This window comes from Eleutherodactylus coqui, chromosome 8 (assembly GCF_035609145.1).
Source record: "Eleutherodactylus coqui strain aEleCoq1 chromosome 8, aEleCoq1.hap1, whole genome shotgun sequence".
Taxonomy (NCBI): Eukaryota; Metazoa; Chordata; class Amphibia; order Anura; family Eleutherodactylidae; genus Eleutherodactylus; species Eleutherodactylus coqui.
This window is the reverse complement of record NC_089844.1, coordinates 144,290,513-144,315,446: the sequence shown is the minus strand read 5'-3', so window position 1 is coordinate 144,315,446 and position 24,934 is coordinate 144,290,513. Positions and strand designations below refer to the sequence as shown.

Sequence of the window (24,934 nt, the reverse complement as noted above, 5' to 3'; positions counted from 1 at the left end):
ACAGCGGTGTCCTTACTCTCATCATATAATATGTACAGGGGTGTCCTCACTCTCATCATATAATATGTACGGGGTGTCCTTACTCTCATCATATAATATGTACAGGGGTGTCCTCACTCTCATCATATAATATGTACAGGGGTGTCCTCACTCTCATCATATAATATGTACGGGGTGTCCTCACTCTCATCATATAATATGTACGGGGTGTCCTCACTCATCATATAATGTATGCAGCGGTGTCCTCACTCTCATCATATAATGTGTATGGGGGTGTCCTCACTCTCATCATATAATGTGTACGGTGGTGTCCTCACACTCATCATATAATGTGCACGGGGGTGTCCTCACTCTCATCATATAACATGTATGGGGGTGTCCTCACTCTCATCATATAACGTGTATGGGGGTGTCCTCACTCTCATCATATAATGTGTACGGGAGTGTCTTCACTCTCATCATATAATGTGTATGGGAGTGTCCTCACTCTCATCATATAACGTGTATGGGGGTGTCCTCACCCTTATCATATAATGTGTATGGGAGTGTCCTCACTCTCATCATATAATGTGTATGGGGGTGTCCTCACTCTCATCATATAATGTGTGTGGGGGTGTCCTCACTCATTATATAATGTGTGCGGGGGTGTCCTCACTCATTATATAATGCGTGCGGGGGTGTCCTTACTCTCATCATCTAATATGTACAGGGGTGTCCTCACTCTCATCATATAATGTGTGCGCGGGTGTCATCACTCTCATCATATAATGTGTATGGGGGTGTCCTCACTCTCATCATATAATGTGTATGGAAGTGTCCTCACTCATTATATAATGTGTGCGGGGGTGTCCTCACTCTCATCATATAATGTGAACGGGGGTGTCCTCTCTCTCATCATATAATGTGTACGGGGGTGTCCTCACTCTCATCATATAGTGTGTACGGGGGTGTCCTCACTCTCATCATATAGTGTATTGGGGTGTCCTCACTTTCATCATATAATGTGTGCGGGGGTGTCCTCACTCAACATATAATGTGTATGGAGTGTCCTCACTCATCATATAATGTGTACGGGGGTGTCCTCACTCTCATCATATAATGTGTACGGGGGTGTCCTCACTCTCATCATATAATGTGTGCGAGGGTGTCCTCACTCTCATCATTTAATGTGTACAGGGGTGTCCTCACTCTCATCATATAATGTGTACGGGGGTATCCTCACTCTCATCATATAATGTGTGCGGGGGTATCCTCACTCTCATCATATAATGTGTACGGGGGTGTCCTCACTCTCATCATATAATGTGTATGGAAGTGTCCTCACTCATTATATAATGTGTGCGGGGGTGTCCTCACTCTCATCATATAATGTGTACGGGGGTGTCCTCTCTCTCATCATATAATGTGTACGGGGGTGTCCTCACTCTCATCATATAGTGTGTACGGGGGTGTCCTCACTCTCATCATATAGTGTGTACAGGGGTGTCCTCACTTTCATCATATAATGTGTGCGGGGTGTCCTCACTCATCATATAATGTGTACGAGGGTGTCCTCACTCATCATATAATGTGTGCAGCGGTGTCCTCACTCTCATCATATAACGTGTATGGGGGTGTCCTCACTCTCATCATATAATGTGTATGGGAGTGTCCTCACTCTCATCATATAACGTGTATGGGGGTGTCCTCACTCTCATCATATAATGTGTACGGGGGTGTTCTCACTCTCATCATATAATGTGTACAGGGGTGTCCTCATTCTCATCATATATGTGTACGGGGGTGTCCCCACTCTCATCATATAATGTGTATGGGGGTGTCCTCACTCTCATCATTTAATGTGTACGGGGGTGTTCTCACTCTCATCATATAATGTGTACGGGGGTATCCTCACTCTCATCATATAATGTGTACGGGGGTGTCCTCACTCTCATCTTATAATGTGTACGGGGGTGTCCTCACTCTCATCATATAATGTGTATCGGGTGCCCTCACTCTCATCATATAATGTGTATGGGGTGTCCTCACTCTCATCATATAACGTGTATGGGGGTGTCCTCACCCTCATCATATAATGTGTATGGGAGTGTCCTCACTCTCATCATATAATGTGTATGGGAGTGTCCTCACTCTCATCATATAACGTGTATGGGGGTGTCCTCACCCTCATCATATAATGTGTATGGGAGTGTCCTCACTCTCATCATATAATGTGTATGGGGGTGTCCTCACTCTCATCATATAATGTGTGTGGGGGTGTCCTCACTCTCATCATATAGTGTGTACGGGGGTGTCCTCACTCTCATCATATAGTGTATTGGGGTGTCCTCACTTTCATCATATAATGTGTGCGGGGGTGTCCTCACTCTCATCATATAATGTGTACGGGGGTGTCCTCACTCTCATCATATAATGTGTGCGAGGGTGTCCTCACTCTCATCATTTAATGTGTACGGGGGTGTCCTCACTCTCATCATATAATGTGTACGGGGGTATCCTCACTATCATCATATAATGTGTGCGGGGGTGTCCTCACTCTCATCATATAATGTGTACGGGGGTGTCCTCACTCTCATCATATAATGTGTGCGAGGGTGTCCTCACTCTCATCATTTAATGTGTACGGGGGTGTCCTCACTCTCATCATATAATGTGTACGGGGGTATCCTCACTCTCATCAGATAATGTGTGCGGGGGTATCCTCACTCTCATCATATAATGTGTACGGGGGTGTCCTCACTCTCATCATATAATGTGTATGGAAGTGTCCTCACTCATTATATAATGTGTGCGGGGGTGTCCTCACTCTCATCATATAATGTGTACGGGGGTGTCCTCTCTCTCATCATATAATGTGTACGGGGGTGTCCTCACTCTCATCATATAGTGTGTACGGGGGTGTCCTCACTCTCATCATATAGTGTGTACAGGGGTGTCCTCACTTTCATCATATAATGTGTGCGGGGTGTCCTCACTCATCATATAATGTGTACGAGGGTGTCCTCACTCATCATATAATGTGTGCAGCGGTGTCCTCACTCTCATCATATAACGTGTATGGGGGTGTCCTCACTCTCATCATATAATGTGTACGGGGGTGTTCTCACTCTCATCATATAATGTGTACAGGGGTGTCCTCATTCTCATCATATATGTGTACGGGGGTGTCCCCACTCTCATCATATAATGTGTATGGGGGTGTCCTCACTCTCATCATTTAATGTGTACGGGGGTGTTCTCACTCTCATCATATAATGTGTACGGGGGTATCCTCACTCTCATCATATAATGTGAACGGGGGTGTCCTCACTCTCATCATATAATGTGTACGGGGGTGTCCTCACTCTCATCATATAATGTGTATCGGGTGCCCTCACTCTCATCATATAATGTGTATGGGGTGTCCTCACTCTCATCATATAATGTGTACGGGGGTGTCCTCACTTTCATCATATAATGTGTGCGGGGGTGTCCTCACTCTCATCATATAATGTGTATGGGGTGTCCTCACTCTCATCATATAATGTGTACGGGGGTGTCCTCACTCATCATATAATGTGTACGGGGGTGTCCTCACTCTCATCATATAATATGTACGGGGGTGTTCTCACTCTCATCATATAATGTGTATGGGGTGTCCTCACTCTCATCATATAATGTGTACGGGGGTGTCCTCACTCATCATATAATGTGTACGGGGTGTCCTCACTCTCATCATATAATGTGTGCGGGGGTGTCCTCACTCTCATCATATAATGTGTGCGGGGGTGTCCTCACTCTCATCATATAATGTGCACGGGGGTGTCCTTACTCTCATCATATAATGTGTGCGGGGGTGTCCTCACTCTCATCATATAATGTGTACAGGGGTGTCCTCACTCTCATCATATAATGTGTGCGGGGGTGTCCTCACTCTCATCATATAATGTGTACAGGGGTGTCCTCACTCTCATCATATAATGTGTGCGGGGGTGTCCTCACTCTCATCATATAATGTGTGCGGGGGTGTCCTCACTCATCATATAATGTGTACGGGGGTGTCCTCACTCTGATCATATAATGTGTACAGGTGTGTCCTCACACTCATCATATAATATGTACGGGGGTGTCCTCACTCATCATATAATGTGTACAGGGGTGTTCTTACTCTCATCATATAATATGTACGGAGGTGTCCTTACTCTCATCATATAATGTATACAGCGGTGTCCTTACTCTCATCATATAATATGTACAGGGGTGTCCTCACTCTCATCATATAATATGTACGGGGTGTCCTTACTCTCATCATATAATATGTACAGGGGTGTCCTCACTCTCATCATATAATATGTACAGGGGTGTCCTCACTCTCATCATATAATATGTACGGGGTGTCCTCACTCTCATCATATAATATGTACGGGGTGTCCTCACTCATCATATAATGTGTGTAGGGGTGTCCTCACTCATTATATAATGTGTGCGGGGGTGTCCTCACTCATTATATAATGCGTGCGGGGGTGTCCTTACTCTCATCATCTAATATGTACAGCGGTGTCCTCACTCTCATCATATAATGTGTATGGGGGTGTCCTCACTCTCATCATATAATGTGTACGGTGGTGTCCTCACACTCATCATATAATGTGCACGGGGGTGTTCTCACTCTCATCATATAACATGTATGGGGGTGTCCTCACTCTCATCATATAACGTGTATGGGGGTGTCCTCACTCTCATCATATAATGTGTACGGGAGTGTCTTCACTCTCATCATATAATGTGTATGGGAGTGTCCTCACTCTCATCATATAACGTGTATGGGGGTGTCCTCACCCTCATCATATAATGTGTATGGGAGTGTCCTCACTCTCATCATATAATGTGTATGGGGGTGTCCTCACTCTCATCATATAATGTGTGTGGGGGTGTCCTCACTCATTATATAATGTGTGCGGGGGTGTCCTCACTCATTATATAATGCGTGCGGGGGTGTCCTTACTCTCATCATCTAATATGTACAGGGGTGTCCTCACTCTCATCATATAATGTGTGCGCGGGTGTCATCACTCTCATCATATAATGTGTATGGAGGTGTCCTCACTCTCATCATATAATGTGTATGGAAGTGTCCTCACTCATTATATAATGTGTGCGGGGGTGTCCTCACTCTCATCATATAATGTGAACGGGGGTGTCCTCTCTCTCATCATATAATGTGTACGGGGGTGTCCTCACTCTCATCATATAGTGTGTACGGGGGTGTCCTCACTCTCATCATATAGTGTATTGGGGTGTCCTCACTTTCATCATATAATGTGTGCGGGGGTGTCCTCACTCAACATATAATGTGTATGGAGTGTCCTCACTCATCATATAATGTGTACGGGGGTGTCCTCACTCTCATCATATAATGTGTACGGGGGTGTCCTCACTCTCATCATATAATGTGTGCGAGGATGTCCTCACTCTCATCATTTAATGTGTACGGGGGTGTCCTCACTCTCATCATATAATGTGTACGGGGGTATCCTCACTCTCATCATATAATGTGTGCGGGGGTATCCTCACTCTCATCATATAATGTGTACGGGGGTGTCCTCACTCTCATCATATAATGTGTATGGAAGTGTCCTCACTCATTATATAATGTGTGCGGGGGTGTCCTCACTCTCATCAATTAATGTGTACGGGGGTGTCCTCTCTCTCATCATATAATGTGTACGGGGGTGTCCTCACTCTCATCATATAGTGTGTACGGGGGTGTCCTCACTCTCATCATATAGTGTGTACAGGGGTGTCCTCACTTTCATCATATAATGTGTGCGGGGTGTCCTCACTCATCATATAATGTGTACGAGGGTGTCCTCACTCATCATATAATGTGTGCAGCGGTGTCCTCACTCTCATCATATAACGTGTATGGGGGTGTCCTCACTCTCATCATATAATGTGTATGGGAGTGTCCTCACTCTCATCATATAATGTGTATGGGGGTGTCCTCACTCTCATCATATAATGTGTACGGGGGTGTTCTCACTCTCATCATATAATGTGTACAGGGGTGTCCTCATTCTCATCATATATGTGTACGGGGGTGTCCCCACTCTCATCATATAATGTGTATGGGGGTGTCCTCACTCTCATCATTTAATGTGTACGGGGGTGTTCTCACTCTCATCATATAATGTGTACGGGGGTATCCTCACTCTCATCATATAATGTGTACGGGGGTGTCCTCAGTCTCATCATATAATGTGTACGGGGGTGTCCTCACTCTCATCATATAATGTGTATCGGGTGCCCTCACTCTCATCATATAATGTGTATGGGGTGTCCTCACTCTCATCATATAACGTGTATGGGGGTGTCCTCACCCTCATCATATAATGTGTATGGGAGTGTCCTCACTCTCATCATATAATGTGTATGGGAGTGTCCTCACTCTCATCATATAACGTGTATGGGGGTGTCCTCACCCTCATCATATAATGTGTATGGGAGTGTCCTCACTCTCATCATATAATGTGTATGGGGGTGTCCTCACTCTCATCATATAATGTGTGTGGGGGTGTCCTCACTCATTATATAATGTGTGCGGGGGTGTCCTCACTCATTATATAATGCGTGCGGGGGTGTCCTTACTCTCATCATCTAATATGTACAGGGGTGTCCTCACTCTCATCATATAATGTGTGCGCGGGTGTCATCACTCTCATCATATAATGTGTATGGGGGTGTCCTCACTCTCATCATATAATGTGTATGGAAGTGTCCTCACTCATTATATAATGTGTGCGGGGGTGTCCTCACTCTCATCATATAATGTGAACGGGGGTGTCCTCTCTCTCATCATATAATGTGTACGGGGGTGTCCTCACTCTCATCATATAGTGTGTACGGGGGTGTCCTCACTCTCATCATATAGTGTATTGGGGTGTCCTCACTTTCATCATATAATGTGTGCGGGGGTGTCCTCACTCAACATATAATGTGTATGGAGTGTCCTCACTCATCATATAATGTGTACGGGGGTGTCCTCACTCTCATCATATAATGTGTGCGAGGGTGTCCTCACTCTCATCATTTAATGTGTACGGGGGTGTCCTCACTCTCATCATATAATGTGTACGGGGGTATCCTCACTCTCATCATATAATGTGTGCGGGGGTATCCTCACTCTCATCATATAATGTGTACGGGGGTGTCCTCACTCTCATCATATAATGTGTATGGAAGTGTCCTCACTCATTATATAATGTGTGCGGGGGTGTCCTCACTCTCATCATATAATGTGTACGGGGGTGTCCTCTCTCTCATCATATAATGTGTACGGGGGTGTCCTCACTCTCATCATATAGTGTGTACGGGGGTGTCCTCACTCTCATCATATAGTGTGTACAGGGGTGTCCTCACTTTCATCATATAATGTGTGCGGGGTGTCCTCACTCATCATATAATGTGTACGAGGGTGTCCTCACTCATCATATAATGTGTGCAGCGGTGTCCTCACTCTCATCATATAACGTGTATGGGGGTGTCCTCACTCTCATCATATAATGTGTATGGGAGTGTCCTCACTCTCATCATATAATGTGTATGGGGGTGTCCTCACTCTCATCATATAATGTGTACGGGGGTGTTCTCACTCTCATCATATAATGTGTACAGGGGTGTCCTCATTCTCATCATATATGTGTACAGGGGTGTCCCCACTCTCATCATATAATGTGTATGGGGGTGTCCTCACTCTCATCATTTAATGTGTACGGGGGTGTTCTCACTCTCATCATATAATGTGTACGGGGGTATCCTCACTCTCATCATATAATGTGTACGGGGGTGTCCTCAGTCTCATCATATAATGTGTACGGGGGTGTCCTCACTCTCATCATATAATGTGTATCGGGTGCCCTCACTCTCATCATATAATGTGTATGGGGTGTCCTCACTCTCATCATATAACGTGTATGGGGGTGTCCTCACCCTCATCATATAATGTGTATGGGAGTGTCCTCACTCTCATCATATAATGTGTATGGGAGTGTCCTCACTCTCATCATATAACGTGTATGGGGGTGTCCTCACCCTCATCATATAATGTGTATGGGAGTGTCCTCACTCTCATCATATAATGTGTATGGGGGTGTCCTCACTCTCATCATATAATGTGTGTGGGGGTGTCCTCACTCATTATATAATGTGTGCGGGGGTGTCCTCACTCATTATACAATGCGTGCGGGGGTGTCCTTACTCTCATCATCTAATATGTACAGGGGTGTCCTCACTCTCATCATATAATGTGTGCGCGGGTGTCATCACTCTCATCATATAATGTGTATGGGGGTGTCCTGACTCTCATCATATAATGTGTATGGAAGTGTCCTCACTCATTATATAATGTGTGCGGGGGTGTCCTCTCTCTCATCATATAATGTGTACGGGGGTGTCCTCACTCTCATCATATAGTGTGTACGGGGGTGTCCTCACTCTCATCATATAGTGTATTGGGGTGTCCTCACTTTCATCATATAATGTGTGCGGGGGTGTCCTCACTCAACATATAATGTGTATGGAGTGTCCTCACTCATCATATAATGTGTACGGGGGTGTCCTCACTCTCATCATATAGTGTGTACGGGGGTGTCCTCACTCTCATCATATAGTGTATTGGGGTGTCCTCACTTTCATCATATAATGTGTGCGGGGGTGTCCTCACTCAACATATAATGTGTATGGAGTGTCCTCACTCATCATATAATGTGTACGGGGGTGTCCTCACTCTCATCATATAATGTGTGCGAGGGTGTCCTCACTCTCATCATTTAATGTGTACGGGGGTGTCCTCACTCTCATCATATAATGTGTACGGGGGTATCCTCACTCTCATCATATAATGTGTGCGGGGGTATCCTCACTCTCATCATATAATGTGTACGGGGGTGTCCTCACTCTCATCATATAATGTGTATGGAAGTGTCCTCACTCATTATATAATGTGTGCGGGGGTGTCCTCACTCTCATCATATAATGTGTACGGGGGTGTCCTCTCTCTCATCATATAATGTGTACGGGGGTGTCCTCACTCTCATCATATAGTGTGTACGGGGGTGTCCTCACTCTCATCATATAGTGTGTACAGGGGTGTCCTCACTTTCATCATATAATGTGTGCGGGGTGTCCTCACTCATCATATAATGTGTACGAGGGTGTCCTCACTCATCATATAATGTGTGCAGCGGTGTCCTCACTCTCATCATATAACGTGTATGGGGGTGTCCTCACTCTCATCATATAATGTGTATGGGAGTGTCCTCACTCTCATCATATAATGTGTATGGGGGTGTCCTCACTCTCATCATATAATGTGTACGGGGGTGTTCTCACTCTCATCATATAATGTGTACAGGGGTGTCCTCATTCTCATCATATATGTGTACAGGGGTGTCCCCACTCTCATCATATAATGTGTATGGGGGTGTCCTCACTCTCATCATTTAATGTGTACGGGGGTGTTCTCACTCTCATCATATAATGTGTACGGGGGTATCCTCACTCTCATCATATAATGTGTACGGGGGTGTCCTCAGTCTCATCATATAATGTGTACGGGGGTGTCCTCACTCTCATCATATAATGTGTATCGGGTGCCCTCACTCTCATCATATAATGTGTATGGGGTGTCCTCACTCTCATCATATAACGTGTATGGGGGTGTCCTCACCCTCATCATATAATGTGTATGGGAGTGTCCTCACTCTCATCATATAATGTGTATGGGAGTGTCCTCACTCTCATCATATAACGTGTATGGGGGTGTCCTCACCCTCATCATATAATGTGTATGGGAGTGTCCTCACTCTCATCATATAATGTGTATGGGGGTGTCCTCACTCTCATCATATAATGTGTGTGGGGGTGTCCTCACTCATTATATAATGTGTGCGGGGGTGTCCTCACTCATTATACAATGCGTGCGGGGGTGTCCTTACTCTCATCATCTAATATGTACAGGGGTGTCCTCACTCTCATCATATAATGTGTGCGCGGGTGTCATCACTCTCATCATATAATGTGTATGGGGGTGTCCTGACTCTCATCATATAATGTGTATGGAAGTGTCCTCACTCATTATATAATGTGTGCGGGGGTGTCCTCTCTCTCATCATATAATGTGTACGGGGGTGTCCTCACTCTCATCATATAGTGTGTACGGGGGTGTCCTCACTCTCATCATATAGTGTATTGGGGTGTCCTCACTTTCATCATATAATGTGTGCGGGGGTGTCCTCACTCAACATATAATGTGTATGGAGTGTCCTCACTCATCATATAATGTGTACGGGGGTGTCCTCACTCTCATCATATAATGTGTACGGGGGTGTCCTCACTCTCATCATATAATGTGTGCGAGGGTGTCCTCACTCTCATCATTTAATGTGTACGGGGGTGTCCTCACTCTCATCATATAATGTGTACGGGGGTATCCTCACTCTCATCATATAATGTGTGCGGGGGTATCCTCACTCTCATCATATAATGTGTACGGGGGTGTCCTCACTCTCATCATATAATGTGTATGGAAGTGTCCTCACTCATTATATAATGTGTGCGGGGGTGTCCTCACTCTCATCATATAATGTGTACGGGGGTGTCCTCTCTCTCATCATATAATGTGTACGGGGGTGTCCTCACTCTCATCATATAGTGTGTACGGGGGTGTCCTCACTCTCATCATATAGTGTGTACAGGGGTGTCCTCACTTTCATCATATAATGTGTGCGGGGTGTCCTCACTCATCATATAATGTGTACGAGGGTGTCCTCACTCATCATATAATGTGTGCAGCGGTGTCCTCACTCTCATCATATAACGTGTATGGGGGTGTCCTCACTCTCATCATATAATGTGTATGGGAGTGTCCTCACTCTCATCATATAACGTGTATGGGGGTGTCCTCACTCTCATCATATAATGTGTATGGGAGTGTCCTCACTCTCATCATATAACGTGTATGGGGGTGTCCTCACTCTCATCATATAATGTGTACGGGGGTGTTCTCACTCTCATCATATAATGTGTACAGGGGTGTCCTCATTCTCATCATATATGTGTACGGGGGTGTCCCCACTCTCATCATATAATGTGTATGGGGGTGTCCTCACTCTCATCATTTAATGTGTACGGGGGTGTTCTCACTCTCATCATATAATGTGTACGGGGGTATCCTCACTCTCATCATATAATGTGTACGGGGGTGTCCTCACTCTCATCATATAATGTGTACGGGGGTGTCCTCACTCTCATCATATAATGTGTATCGGGTGCCCTCACTCTCATCATATAATGTGTATGGGGTGTCCTCACTCTCATCATATAACGTGTATGGGGGTGTCCTCACCCTCATCATATAATGTGTATGGGAGTGTCCTCACTCTCATCATATAATGTGTATGGGAGTGTCCTCACTCTCATCATATAACGTGTATGGGGGTGTCCTCACCCTCATCATATAATGTGTATGGGAGTGTCCTCACTCTCATCATATAATGTGTATGGGGGTGTCCTCACTCTCATCATATAATGTGTGTGGGGGTGTCCTCACTCTCATCATATAGTGTGTACGGGGGTGTCCTCACTCTCATCATATAGTGTATTGGGGTGTCCTCACTTTCATCATATAATGTGTGCGGGGGTGTCCTCACTCTCATCATATAATGTGTACGGGGGTGTCCTCACTCTCATCATATAATGTGTGCGAGGGTGTCCTCACTCTCATCATTTAATGTGTACGGGGGTGTCCTCACTCTCATCATATAATGTGTACGGGGGTATCCTCACTCTCATCATATAATGTGTGCGGGGGTGTCCTCACTCTCATCATATAATGTGTACGGGGGTGTCCTCACTCTCATCATATAATGTGTGCGAGGGTGTCCTCACTCTCATCATTTAATGTGTACGGGGGTGTCCTCACTCTCATCATATAATGTGTACGGGGGTATCCTCACTCTCATCATATAATGTGTGCGGGGGTATCCTCACTCTCATCATATAATGTGTACGGGGGTGTCCTCACTCTCATCATATAATGTGTATGGAAGTGTCCTCACTCATTATATAATGTGTGCGGGGGTGTCCTCACTCTCATCATATAATGTGTACGGGGGTGTCCTCTCTCTCATCATATAATGTGTACGGGGGTGTCCTCACTCTCATCATATAGTGTGTACGGGGGTGTCCTCACTCTCATCATATAGTGTGTACAGGGGTGTCCTCACTTTCATCATATAATGTGTGCGGGGTGTCCTCACTCATCATATAATGTGTACGAGGGTGTCCTCACTCATCATATAATGTGTGCAGCGGTGTCCTCACTCTCATCATATAACGTGTATGGGGGTGTCCTCACTCTCATCATATAATGTGTACGGGGGTGTTCTCACTCTCATCATATAATGTGTACAGGGGTGTCCTCATTCTCATCATATATGTGTACGGGGGTGTCCCCACTCTCATCATATAATGTGTATGGGGGTGTCCTCACTCTCATCATTTAATGTGTACGGGGGTGTTCTCACTCTCATCATATAATGTGTACGGGGGTATCCTCACTCTCATCATATAATGTGTACGGGGGTGTCCTCACTCTCATCATATAATGTGTACGGGGGTGTCCTCACTCTCATCATATAATGTGTATCGGGTGCCCTCACTCTCATCATATAATGTGTATGGGGTGTCCTCACTCTCATCATATAATGTGTACGGGGGTGTCCTCACTTTCATCATATAATATGTGCGGGGGTGTCCTCCCTCTCATCATATAATGTGTATGGGGTGTCCTCACTCTCATCATATAATGTGTACGGGGGTGTCCTCACTCATCATATAATGTGTACGGGGGTGTCCTCACTCTCATCATATAATATGTACGGGGGTGTTCTCACTCTCATCATATAATGTGTATGGGGTGTCCTCACTCTCATCATATAATGTGTACGGGGGTGTCCTCACTCATCATATAATGTGTACGGGGTGTCCTCACTCTCATCATATAATGTGTGCGGGGGTGTCCTCACTCTTATCATATAATGTGTGCGGGGGTGTCCTCACTCTCATCATATAATGTGCACGGGGGTGTCCTTACTCTCATCATATAATGTGTGCGGGGGTGTCCTCACTCTCATCATATAATGTGTACAGGGGTGTCCTCACTCTCATCATATAATGTGTGCGGGGGTGTCCTCACTCTCATCATATAATGTGTACAGGGGTGTCCTCACTCTCATCATATAATGTGTGCGGGGGTGTCCTCACTCTCATCATATAATGTGTGCGGGGGTGTCCTCACTCATCATATAATGTGTACAGGTGTGTCCTCACACTCATCATATAATATGTACGGGGGGTGTCCTCACTCATCATATAATGTGTACAGGGGTGTTCTTACTCTCATCATATAATATGTACGGAGGTGTCCTTACTCTCATCATATAATGTATACAGCGGTGTCCTTACTCTCATCATATAATATGTACAGGGGTGTCCTCACTCTCATCATATAATATGTACGGGGTGTCCTTACTCTCATCATATAATATGTACAGGGGTGTCCTCACTCTCATCATATAATATGTACAGGGGTGTCCTCACTCTCATCATATAATATGTACGGGGTGTCCTCACTCTCATCATATAATATGTACGGGGTGTCCTCACTCATCATATAATGTATGCAGCGGTGTCCTCACTCTCATCATATAATGTGTATGGGGGTGTCCTCACTCTCATCATATAATGTGTACGGTGGTGTCCTCACACTCATCATATAATGTGCATGGGGGTGTTCTCACTCTCATCATATAACATGTATGGGGGTGTCCTCACTCTCATCATATAACGTGTATGGGGGTGTCCTCACTCTCATCATATAATGTGTACGGGAGTGTCTTCACTCTCATCATATAATGTGTATGGGAGTGTCCTCACTCTCATCATATAACGTGTATGGGGGTGTCCTCACCCTCATCATATAATGTGTATGGGAGTGTCCTCACTCTCATCATATAATGTGTATGGGGGTGTCCTCACTCTCATCATATAATGTGTGTGGGGGTGTCCTCACTCATTATATAATGTGTGCGGGGGTGTCCTCACTCATTATATAATGCGTGCGGGGGTGTCCTTACTCTCATCATCTAATATGTACAGGGGTGTCCTCACTCTCATCATATAATGTGTGCGCGGGTGTCATCACTCTCATCATATAATGTGTATGGGGGTGTCCTCACTCTCATCATATAATGTGTATGGAAGTGTCCTCACTCATTATATAATGTGTGCGGGGGTGTCCTCACTCTCATCATATAATGTGAACGGGGGTGTCCTCTCTCTCATCATATAATGTGTACGGGGGTGTCCTCACTCTCATCATATAGTGTGTACGGGGGTGTCCTCACTCTCATCATATAGTGTATTGGGGTGTCCTCACTTTCATCATATAATGTGTGCGGGGGTGTCCTCACTCAACATATAATGTGTATGGAGTGTCCTCACTCATCATATAATGTGTACGGGGGTGTCCTCACTCTCATCATATAATGTGTACGGGGGTGTCCTCACTCTCATCATATAATGTGTGCGAGGGTGTCCTCACTCTCATCATTTAATGTGTACGGGGGTGTCCTCACTCTCATCATATAATGTGTACGGGGGTATCCTCACTCTCATCATATAATGTGTGCGGGGGTATCCTCACTCTCATCATATAATGTGTACGAGGGTGTCCTCACTCTCATCATATAATGTGTATGGAAGTGTCCTCACTCATTATATAATGTGTGCGGGGGTGTCCTCACTCTCATCATATAATGTGTACGGGGGTGTCCTCTCTCTCATCATATAATGTGTACGGGGGTGTCCTCACTCTCATCATATAGTGTGTACGGGGGTGTCCTCACTCTCATCATATAGTGTGTACAGGGGTGTCCTCCCTTTCATCATATAATGTGTGCGGGGTGTCCTCACTCATCATATAATGTGTACGAGGGTGTCCTCACTCATCATATAATGTGTGCAGCGGTGTCCTCACTCTCATCATATAACGTGTATGGGGGTGTCCTCACTCTCATCATATAATGTGTATGGGAGTGTCCTCACTCTCATCATATAATGTGTATGGGGGTGTCCTCACTCTCATCATATAATGTGTACGGGGGTGTTCTCACTCTCATCATATAATGTGTACAGGGGTGTCCTCATTCTCATCATATATGTGTACGGGGGTGTCCCCACTCTCATCATATAATGTGTATGGGGGTGTCCTCACTCTCATCATTTAATGTGTACGGGGGTGTTCTCACTCTTATCATATAATGTGTACGGGGGTATCCTCACTCTCATCATATAATGTGTACGGGGGTGTCCTCAGTCTCATCATATAATGTGTACGGGGGTGTCCTCACTCTCATCATATAATGTGTATCGGGTGCCCTCACTCTCATCATATAATGTGTATGGGGTGTCCTCACTCTCATCATATAACGTGTATGGGGGTGTCCTCACCCTCATCATATAATGTGTATGGGAGTGTCCTCACTCTCATCATATAATGTGTATGGGAGTGTCCTCACTCTCATCATATAACGTGTATGGGGGTGTCCTCACCCTCATCATATAATGTGTATGGGAGTGTCCTCACTCTCATCATATAATGTGTATGGGGGTGTCCTCACTCTCATCATATAATGTGTGTGGGGGTGTCCTCATTCATTATATAATGTGTGCGGGGGTGTCCTCACTCATTATATAATGCGTGCGGGGGTGTCCTTACTCTCATCATCTAATATGTACAGGGGTGTCCTCACTCTCATCAAATAATGTGTGCGCGGGTGTCATCACTCTCATCATATAATGTGTATGGGGGTGTCCTCACTCTCATCATATAATGTGTATGGAAGTGTCCTCACTCATTATATAATGTGTGCGGGGGTGTCCTCACTCTCATCATATAATGTGAACGGGGGTGTCCTCTCTCTCATCATATAATGTGTACGGGGGTGTCCTCACTCTCATCATATAGTGTGTACGGGGGTGTCCTCACTCTCATCATATAGTGTATTGGGGTGTCCTCACTTTCATCATATAATGTGTGCGGGGGTGTCCTCACTCAACATATAATGTGTATGGAGTGTCCTCACTCATCATATAATGTGTACGGGGGTGTCCTCACTCTCATCATATAATGTGTGCGAGGGTGTCCTCACTCTCATCATTTAATGTGTACGGGGGTGTCCTCACTCTCATCATATAATGTGTACGGGGGTATCCTCACTCTCATCATATAATGTGTGCGGGGGTATCCTCACTCTCATCATATAATGTGTACGGGGGTGTCCTCACTCTCATCATATAATGTGTATGGAAGTGTCCTCACTCATTATATAATGTGTGCGGGGGTGTCCTCACTCTCATCATATAATGTGTACGGGGGTGTCCTCTCTCTCATCATATAATGTGTACGGGGGTGTCCTCACTCTCATCATATAGTGTGCACGGGGGTGTCCTCACTCTCATCATATAGTGTGTACAGGGGTGTCCTCACTTTCATCATATAATGTGTGCGGGGTGTCCTCACTCATCATATAATGTGTACGAGGGTGTCCTCACTCATCATATAATGTGTGCAGCGGTGTCCTCACTCTCATCATATAACGTGTATGGGGGTGTCCTCACTCTCATCATATAATGTGTATGGGAGTGTCCTCACTCTCATCATATAATGTGTATGGGGGTGTCCTCACTCTCATCATATAATGTGTACGGGGGTGTTCTCACTCTCATCATATAATGTGTACAGGGGTGTCCTCATTCTCATCATATATGTGTACGGGGGTGTCCCCACTCTCATCATATAATGTGTATGGGGGTGTCCTCACTCTCATCATTTAATGTGTACGGGGGTGTTCTCACTCTCATCATATAATGTGTACGGGGGTATCCTCACTCTCATCATATAATGTGTACGGGGGTGTCCTCAGTCTCATCATATAATGTGTACGGGGGTGTCCTCACTCTCATCATATAATGTGTATCGGGTGCCCTCACTCTCATCATATAATGTGTATGGGGTGTCCTCACTCTCATCATATAACGTGTATGGGGGTGTCCTCACCCTCATCATATAATGTGTATGGGAGTGTCCTCACTCTCATCATATAATGTGTATGGGAGTGTCCTCACTCTCATCATATAACGTGTATGGGGGTGTCCTCACCCTCATCATATAATGTGTATGGGAGTGTCCTCACTCTCATCATATAATGTGTATGGGGGTGTCCTCACTCTCATCATATAATGTGTGTGGGGGTGTCCTCACTCATTATATAATGTGTGCGGGGGTGTCCTCACTCATTATACAATGCGTGCGGGGGTGTCCTTACTCTCATCATCTAATATGTACAGGGGTGTCCTCACTCTCATCATATAATGTGTGCGCGGGTGTCATCACTCTCATCATATAATGTGTATGGGGGTGTCCTCACTCTCATCATATAATGTGTATGGAAGTGTCCTCACTCATTATATAATGTGTGCGGGGGTGTCCTCACTCTCATCATATAATGTGAACGGGGGTGTCCTCTCTCTCATCATATAATGTGTACGGGGGTGTCCTCACTCTCATCATATAGTGTGTACGGGGGTGTCCTCACTCTCATCATATAGTGTATTGGGGTGTCCTCACTTTCATCATATAATGTGTGCGGGGGTGTCCTCACTCAACATATAATGTGTATGGAGTGTCCTCACTCATCATATAATGTGTACGGGGGTGTCCTCACTCTCATCATATAATGTGTACGGGGGTGTCCTCACTCTCATCATATAATGTGTGCGAGGGTGTCCTCACTCTCATCATTTAATGTGTACGGGGGTGTCCTCACTCTCATCATATAATGTGTACGGGGGTATCCTCACTCTCATCATATAATGTGTGCGGGGGTATCCTCACTCTCATCATATAATGTGTACGGGGGTGTCCTCACTCTCATCATATAATGTGTATGGAAGTGTCCTCACTCATTATATAATGTGTGCGGGGGTGTCCTCACTCTCATCATATAATGTGTACGGGGGTGTCCTCTCTCTCATCATATAATGTGTACGGGGGTGTCCTCACTCTCATCATATAGTGTGTACGGGGGTGTCCTCACTCTCATCATATAGTGTGTACAGGGGTGTCCTCACTTTCATCATATAATGTGTGCGGGGTGTCCTCACTCATCATATAATGTGTACGAGGGTGTCCTCACTCATCATATAATGTGTGCAGCGGTGTCCTCACTCTCATCATATAACGTGTATGGGGGTGTCCTCACTCTCATCATATAATGTGTATGGGAGTGTCCTCACTCTCATCATATAATGTGTATGGGGGTGTCCTCACTCTCATCATATAATGTGTACGGGGGTGTTCTCACTCTCATCATATAATGTGTACAGGGGTGTCCTCATTCTCATCATATATGTGTACGGGGGTGTCCCCACTCTCATCATATAATGTGTATGGGGGTGTCCTCACTCTCATCATTTAATGTGTACGGGGGTGTTCTCACTCTCATCATATAATGTGTACGGGGGTATACTCACTCTCATCATATAATGTGTACGGGGGTGTCCTCAGTCTCATCATATAATGTGTACGGGGGTGTCCTCACTCTCATCATATAATGTGTATCGGGTGCCCTCACTCTCATCATATAATGTGTATGGGGTGTCCTCACTCTCATCATATAACGTGTATGGGGGTGTCCTCACCCTCATCATATAATGTGTATGGGAGTGTCCTCACTCTCATCATATAATGTGTATGGGAGTGTCCTCACTCTCATCATATAACGTGTATGGGGGTGTCCTCACCCTCATCATATAATGTGTATGGGAGTGTCCTCACTCTCATCATATAATGTGTATGGGGGTGTCCTCACTCTCATCATATAATGTGTGTGGGGGTGTCCTCACTCATTATATAATGTGTGCGGGGGTGTCCTCACTCATTATACAATGCGTGCGGGGGTGTCCTTACTCTCATCATCTAATATGTACAGGGGTGTCCTCACTCTCATCATATAATGTGTGCGCGGGTGTCATCACTCTCATCATATAATGTGTATGGGGGTGTCCTCACTCTCATCATATAATGTGTATGGAAGTGTCCTCACTCATTATATAATGTGTGCGGGGGTGTCCTCACTCTCATCATATAATGTGAACGGGGGTGTCCTCTCTCTCATCATATAATGTGTACGGGGGTGTCCTCACTCTCATCATATAGTGTGTACGGGGGTGTCCTCACTCTCATCATATAGTGTATTGGGGTGTCCTCACTTTCATCATATAATGTGTGCGGGGGTGTCCTCACTCAACATATAATGTGTATGGAGTGTCCTCACTCATCATATAATGTGTACGGGGGTGTCCTCACTCTCATCATATAATGTGTACGGGGGTGTCCTCACTCTCATCATATAATGTGTGCGAGGGTGTCCTCACTCTCATCATTTAATGTGTACGGGGGTGTCCTCACTCTCATCATATAATGTGTACGGGGGTATCCTCACTCTCATCATATAATGTGTGCGGGGGTATCCTCACTCTCATCATATAATGTGTACGGGGGTGTCCTCACTCTCATCATATAATGTGTATGGAAGTGTCCTCACTCATTATATAATGTGTGCGGGGGTGTCCTCACTCTCATCATATAATGTGTACGGGGGTGTCCTCTCTCTCATCATATAATGTGTACGGGGGTGTCCTCACTCTCATCATATAGTGTGTACGGGGGTGTCCTCACTCTCATCATATAGTGTGTACAGGGGTGTCCTCACTTTCATCATATAATGTGTGCGGGGTGTCCTCACTCATCATATAATGTGTACGAGGGTGTCCTCACTCATCATATAATGTGTGCAGCGGTGTCCTCACTCATCATATAATGTGTGCAGCGGTGTCCTCACTCTCATCATATAACGTGTATGGGGGTGTCCTCACTCTCATCATATAATGTGTATGGGAGTGTCCTCACTCTCATCATATAACGTGTATGGGGGTGTCCTCACTCTCATCATATAATGTGTATGGGAGTGTCCTCACTCTCATCATATAACGTGTATGGGGGTGTCCTCACTCTCATCATATAATGTGTACGGGGGTGTTCTCACTCTCATCATATAATGTGTACAGGGGTGTCCTCATTCTCATCATATATGTGTACGGGGGTGTCCCCACTCTCATCATATAATGTGTATGGGGGTGTCCTCACTCTCATCATTTAATGTGTACGGGGGTGTTCTCACTCTCATCATATAATGTGTACGGGGGTATCCTCACTCTCATCATATAATGTGTACGGGGGTGTCCTCACTCGCATCATATAATGTGTACGGGGGTGTCCTCACTCTCATCATATAATGTGTATCGGGTGCCCTCACTCTCATCATATAATGTGTATGGGGTGTCCTCACTCTCATCATATAACGTGTATGGGGGTGTCCTCACCCTCATCATATAATGTGTATGGGAGTGTCCTCACTCTCATCATATAATGTGTATGGGAGTGTCCTCACTCTCATCATATAACGTGTATGGGGGTGTCCTCACCCTCATCATATAATGTGTATGGGAGTGTCCTCACTCTCATCATATAATGTGTATGGGGGTGTCCTCACTCTCATCATATAATGTGTGTGGGGGTGTCCTCACTCATTATATAATGTGTGCGGGGGTGTCCTCACTCATTATATAATGCGTGCGGGGGTGTCCTTACTCTCATCATCTAATATGTACAGGGGTGTCCTCACTCTCATCATATAATGTGTGCGCGGGTGTCATCACTCTCATCATATAATGTGTATGGGGGTGTCCTCACTCTCATCATATAATGTGTATGGAAGTGTCCTCACTCATTATATAATGTGTGCGGGGGTGTCCTCACTCTCATCATATAATGTGAACGGGGGTGTCCTCTCTCTCATCATATAATGTGTACGGGGGTGTCCTCACTCTCATCATATAGTGTGTACGGGGGTGTCCTCACTCTCATCATATAGTGTATTGGGGTGTCCTCACTTTCATCATATAATGTGTGCGGGGGTGTCCTCACTCAACATATAATGTGTATGGAGTGTCCTCACTCATCATATAATGTGTACGGGGGTGTCCTCACTCTCATCATATAATGTGTACGGGGGTGTCCTCACTCTCATCATATAATGTGTGCGAGGGTGTCCTCACTCTCATCATTTAATGTGTACGGGGGTGTCCTCACTCTCATCATATAATGTGTACGGGGGTATCCTCACTCTCATCATATAATGTGTGCGGGGGTATCCTCACTCTCATCATATAATGTGTACGGGGGTGTCCTCACTCTCATCATATAATGTGTATGGAAGTGTCCTCACTCATTATATAATGTGTGCGGGGGTGTCCTCACTCTCATCATATAATATGTACGGGGGTGTCCTCTCTCTCATCATATAATGTGTACGGGGGTGTCCTCACTCTCATCATATAGTGTGTACGGGGGTGTCCTCACTCTCATCATATAGTGTGTACAGGGGTGTCCTCACTTTCATCATATAATGTGTGCGGGGTGTCCTCACTCATCATATAATGTGTACGAGGGTGTCCTCACTCATCATATAATGTGTGCAGCGGTGTCCTCACTCTCATCATATAACGTGTATGGGGGTGTCCTCACTCTCATCATATAATGTGTATGGGAGTGTCCTCACTCTCATCATATAACGTGTATGGGGGTGTCCTCACTCTCATCATATAATGTGTACGGGGGTGTTCTCACTCTCATCATATAATGTGTACAGGGGTGTCCTCATTCTCATCATATATGTGTACGGGGGTGTCCCCACTTTCATAATATAATGTGTATGGGGGTGTCCTCACTCTCATCATTTAATGTGTACGGGGGTGTTCTCACTCTCATCATATAATGTGTACGGGGGTATCCTCACTCTCATCATATAATGTGTACGGGGGTGTCCTCACTCTCATCATATAATGTGTACGGGGGTGTCCTCACTCTCATCATATAATGTGTATCGGGTGCCCTCACTCTCATCATATAATGTGTATGGGGTGTCCTCACTCTCATCATATAATGTGTACGGGGGTGTCCTCACTTTCATCATATAATGTGTGCGGGGGTGTCCTCACTCTCATCATATAATGTGTATGGGGTGTCCTCACACTCATCATATAATGTGTACAGGGGTGTCCTCACTCTCATCATATAATGTGTGCGGGGGTGTCCTCACTCATAATATAATGTGTACAGGGTGTCCTCACTCTCATCATTTAATGTGTATGGGGGTGTCCTCACTCTCATCATATAATGTGTACGGGGGTGTCCTCACTCTCATCATATAATGTGTACGGGGGTGTCCTCACTCATCATATAATGTGTACGGGGGTGTCCTCACTCATCATATAATGTGTACGAGGGTGTCCTCACTCTCATCATTTAATGTGTACGGGGGTGTCCTCACTCTCATCATATAATGTGTACGGGGGTGTCCTCACTCTCATCATATAACGTCTATGGGGGTGTCCTCACTCTCATCATATAATGTGTACGGGGGTGTTCTCACTTTCATCATATAATGTGTATGGGGGTGTCCTCACTCTCATCATATAACGTCTATGGGGGTGTCCTCACTCTCATCATATAATGTGTACAGCGGTGTTCTCACTCTCATCATGTAATGTGTACGGGGGTGTCCTCACTCTCATCATATAACGTGTATGGGGGTGTCCTCACTCTCATCATATAATGTGTACGGGGGTGTTCTCACTTTTATCATATAATGTGTACGGGGGTGTCCTCACTCTCATCATATAATGTGTGCGGGGTAGTCCTCAATTTCATCATATAATGTTTACAGGGGTGTCCTCATTCTCATCATATAATATGTATGGGGGTATCCCCACTCTCATCATATAACGTGTGCGGGGGTATCCTCACTCTCATCATATAACGTGTATGGGGTGTCCTCACTCTCATCATATAATGTGTACGGGGGTGTTCTCACTTTTATCATATAATGTGTACGGGGGTGTCCTCACTCTCATCATATAATGTGTGCGGGGGTGTCCTCACTCTCATCATATAATGTGTATGGGGTGTCCTCACACTCATCATATAATGTGTACGGGGGTGTCCTCACTCTCATCATATAATGTGTGCGGGGGTGTCCTCACTCATAATATAATGTGTACAGGGTGTCCTCACTCTCATCATTTAATGTGTATGGGGGTGTCCTCACTCTCATCATATAATGTGTACGGGGGTGTCCTCACTCTCATCATATAATGTGTACGGGGGTGTCCTCACTCATCATATAATGTGTACGGGGGTGTCCTCACTCATCATATAATGTGTACGGGGGTGTCCTCACTCATCATATAATGTGTACGGGGGTGTCCTCACTCTCATCATTTAATGTGTACGGGGGTGTCCTCACTCTCATCATATAATGTGTACGGGGGTGTCCTCACTCTCATCATATAACGTGTATGGGGGTGTCCTCACTCTCATCATATAATGTGTACGGGGGTGTTCTCACTTTCATCATATAATGTGTATGGGGGTGTCCTCACTCTCATCATATAACGTGTATGGGGTGTCCTCACTCTCATCATATAATGTGTGCGGGGGTGTCCTCACTCTCATCATATAATGTGTGCGGGGGTGTCCTCACTCTCATCATATAATATGTACGGCGGTGTTCTCACTCTCATCATGTAATGTGTACGGGGGTGTCCTCACTCTCATCATATAATGTGTGCGGGGTAGTCCTCAATTTCATCATATAATGTTTACAGGGGTGTCCTCGTTCTCATCATATAATATGTATGGGGGTATCCCCACTCTCATCATATAACGTGTGCGGGGGTATCCTCACTCTTATCATATAATGTGTACGGGGGTGTTCTCACTTTTATCATATAATGTGTACGGGGGTGTCCTCACTCTCATCATATAATGTGTGCGGGGGTGTCCTCATTCTCATCATATAATATGTATGGGGGTATCCCCACTCTCATCATATTACGTGTGCGGGGGTGTCCTCACTCTCATCATATAACGTGTATGGGGTGTCCTCACTCTCATCATATAATGTGTGCGGGGGTGTCCTCACTCTCATCATGTAGTGTGTACAGGTGTGTCCTCACTCTCATCATATAATGTGTACGGGGGTGTCCTCACTCTCATCATATAACGTGTATGGGGGTGTCCTCACTCTCATCATATAATGTGTACGGGGGTGTCCTCACTCTCATCATATAATGTGTGCGGGGGTGTCCTCACTCTCATCATATAATGTGTACGGGGGTGTCCTCAATTTCATCATATAATGTGTACAGGGGTGTCCTCATTTTCATCATATAATATGTATGGGGGTATCCCCACTCTCATCATATTACGTGTGCGGGGGTGTCCTCACTCTCATCATATAACGTGTACGGGGGTGTCCTCACTCTCATCATTTAATGTGTATGGAGTGTCCTCACTCTCATCATATAATGTATATGGAGTGTCCTCACTCTCATCATATAACGTGTATGGGGTGTCCTCACTCTCATCATATAACGTGTATGGGGTATCCTCACTCTCATCATATAATGTGTGCCGGGGTGTCCTCACTCTCATCATATAATGTGTGCGGGGGTGTCCTCACTCTCATCATATAATATGTACGGGGGTGTTCTCACTCTCATCATGTAATGTGTACGGGGGTGTCCTCACTCTCATCATATAATGTGTACAGGGGTGTCCTCACTCTCATCATATAATGTGTACGGGGGAGTCCTCACTCTCATCATATAATATGTACGGGGTGTCCTCACTCTCATCATATAATGTGTA

General features: G+C 45.3%; 1 protein-coding gene across 1 annotated transcript in view; it reads right to left on the bottom strand.

Annotated features, from left to right (window-relative positions):
* LMF1 (lipase maturation factor 1) overlaps positions 1–24,934 on the bottom strand; it is a 352,396-nt gene that overhangs the window by 28,561 nt on the left and 298,901 nt on the right. The gene's annotated exons all lie outside the window — the stretch shown is intronic.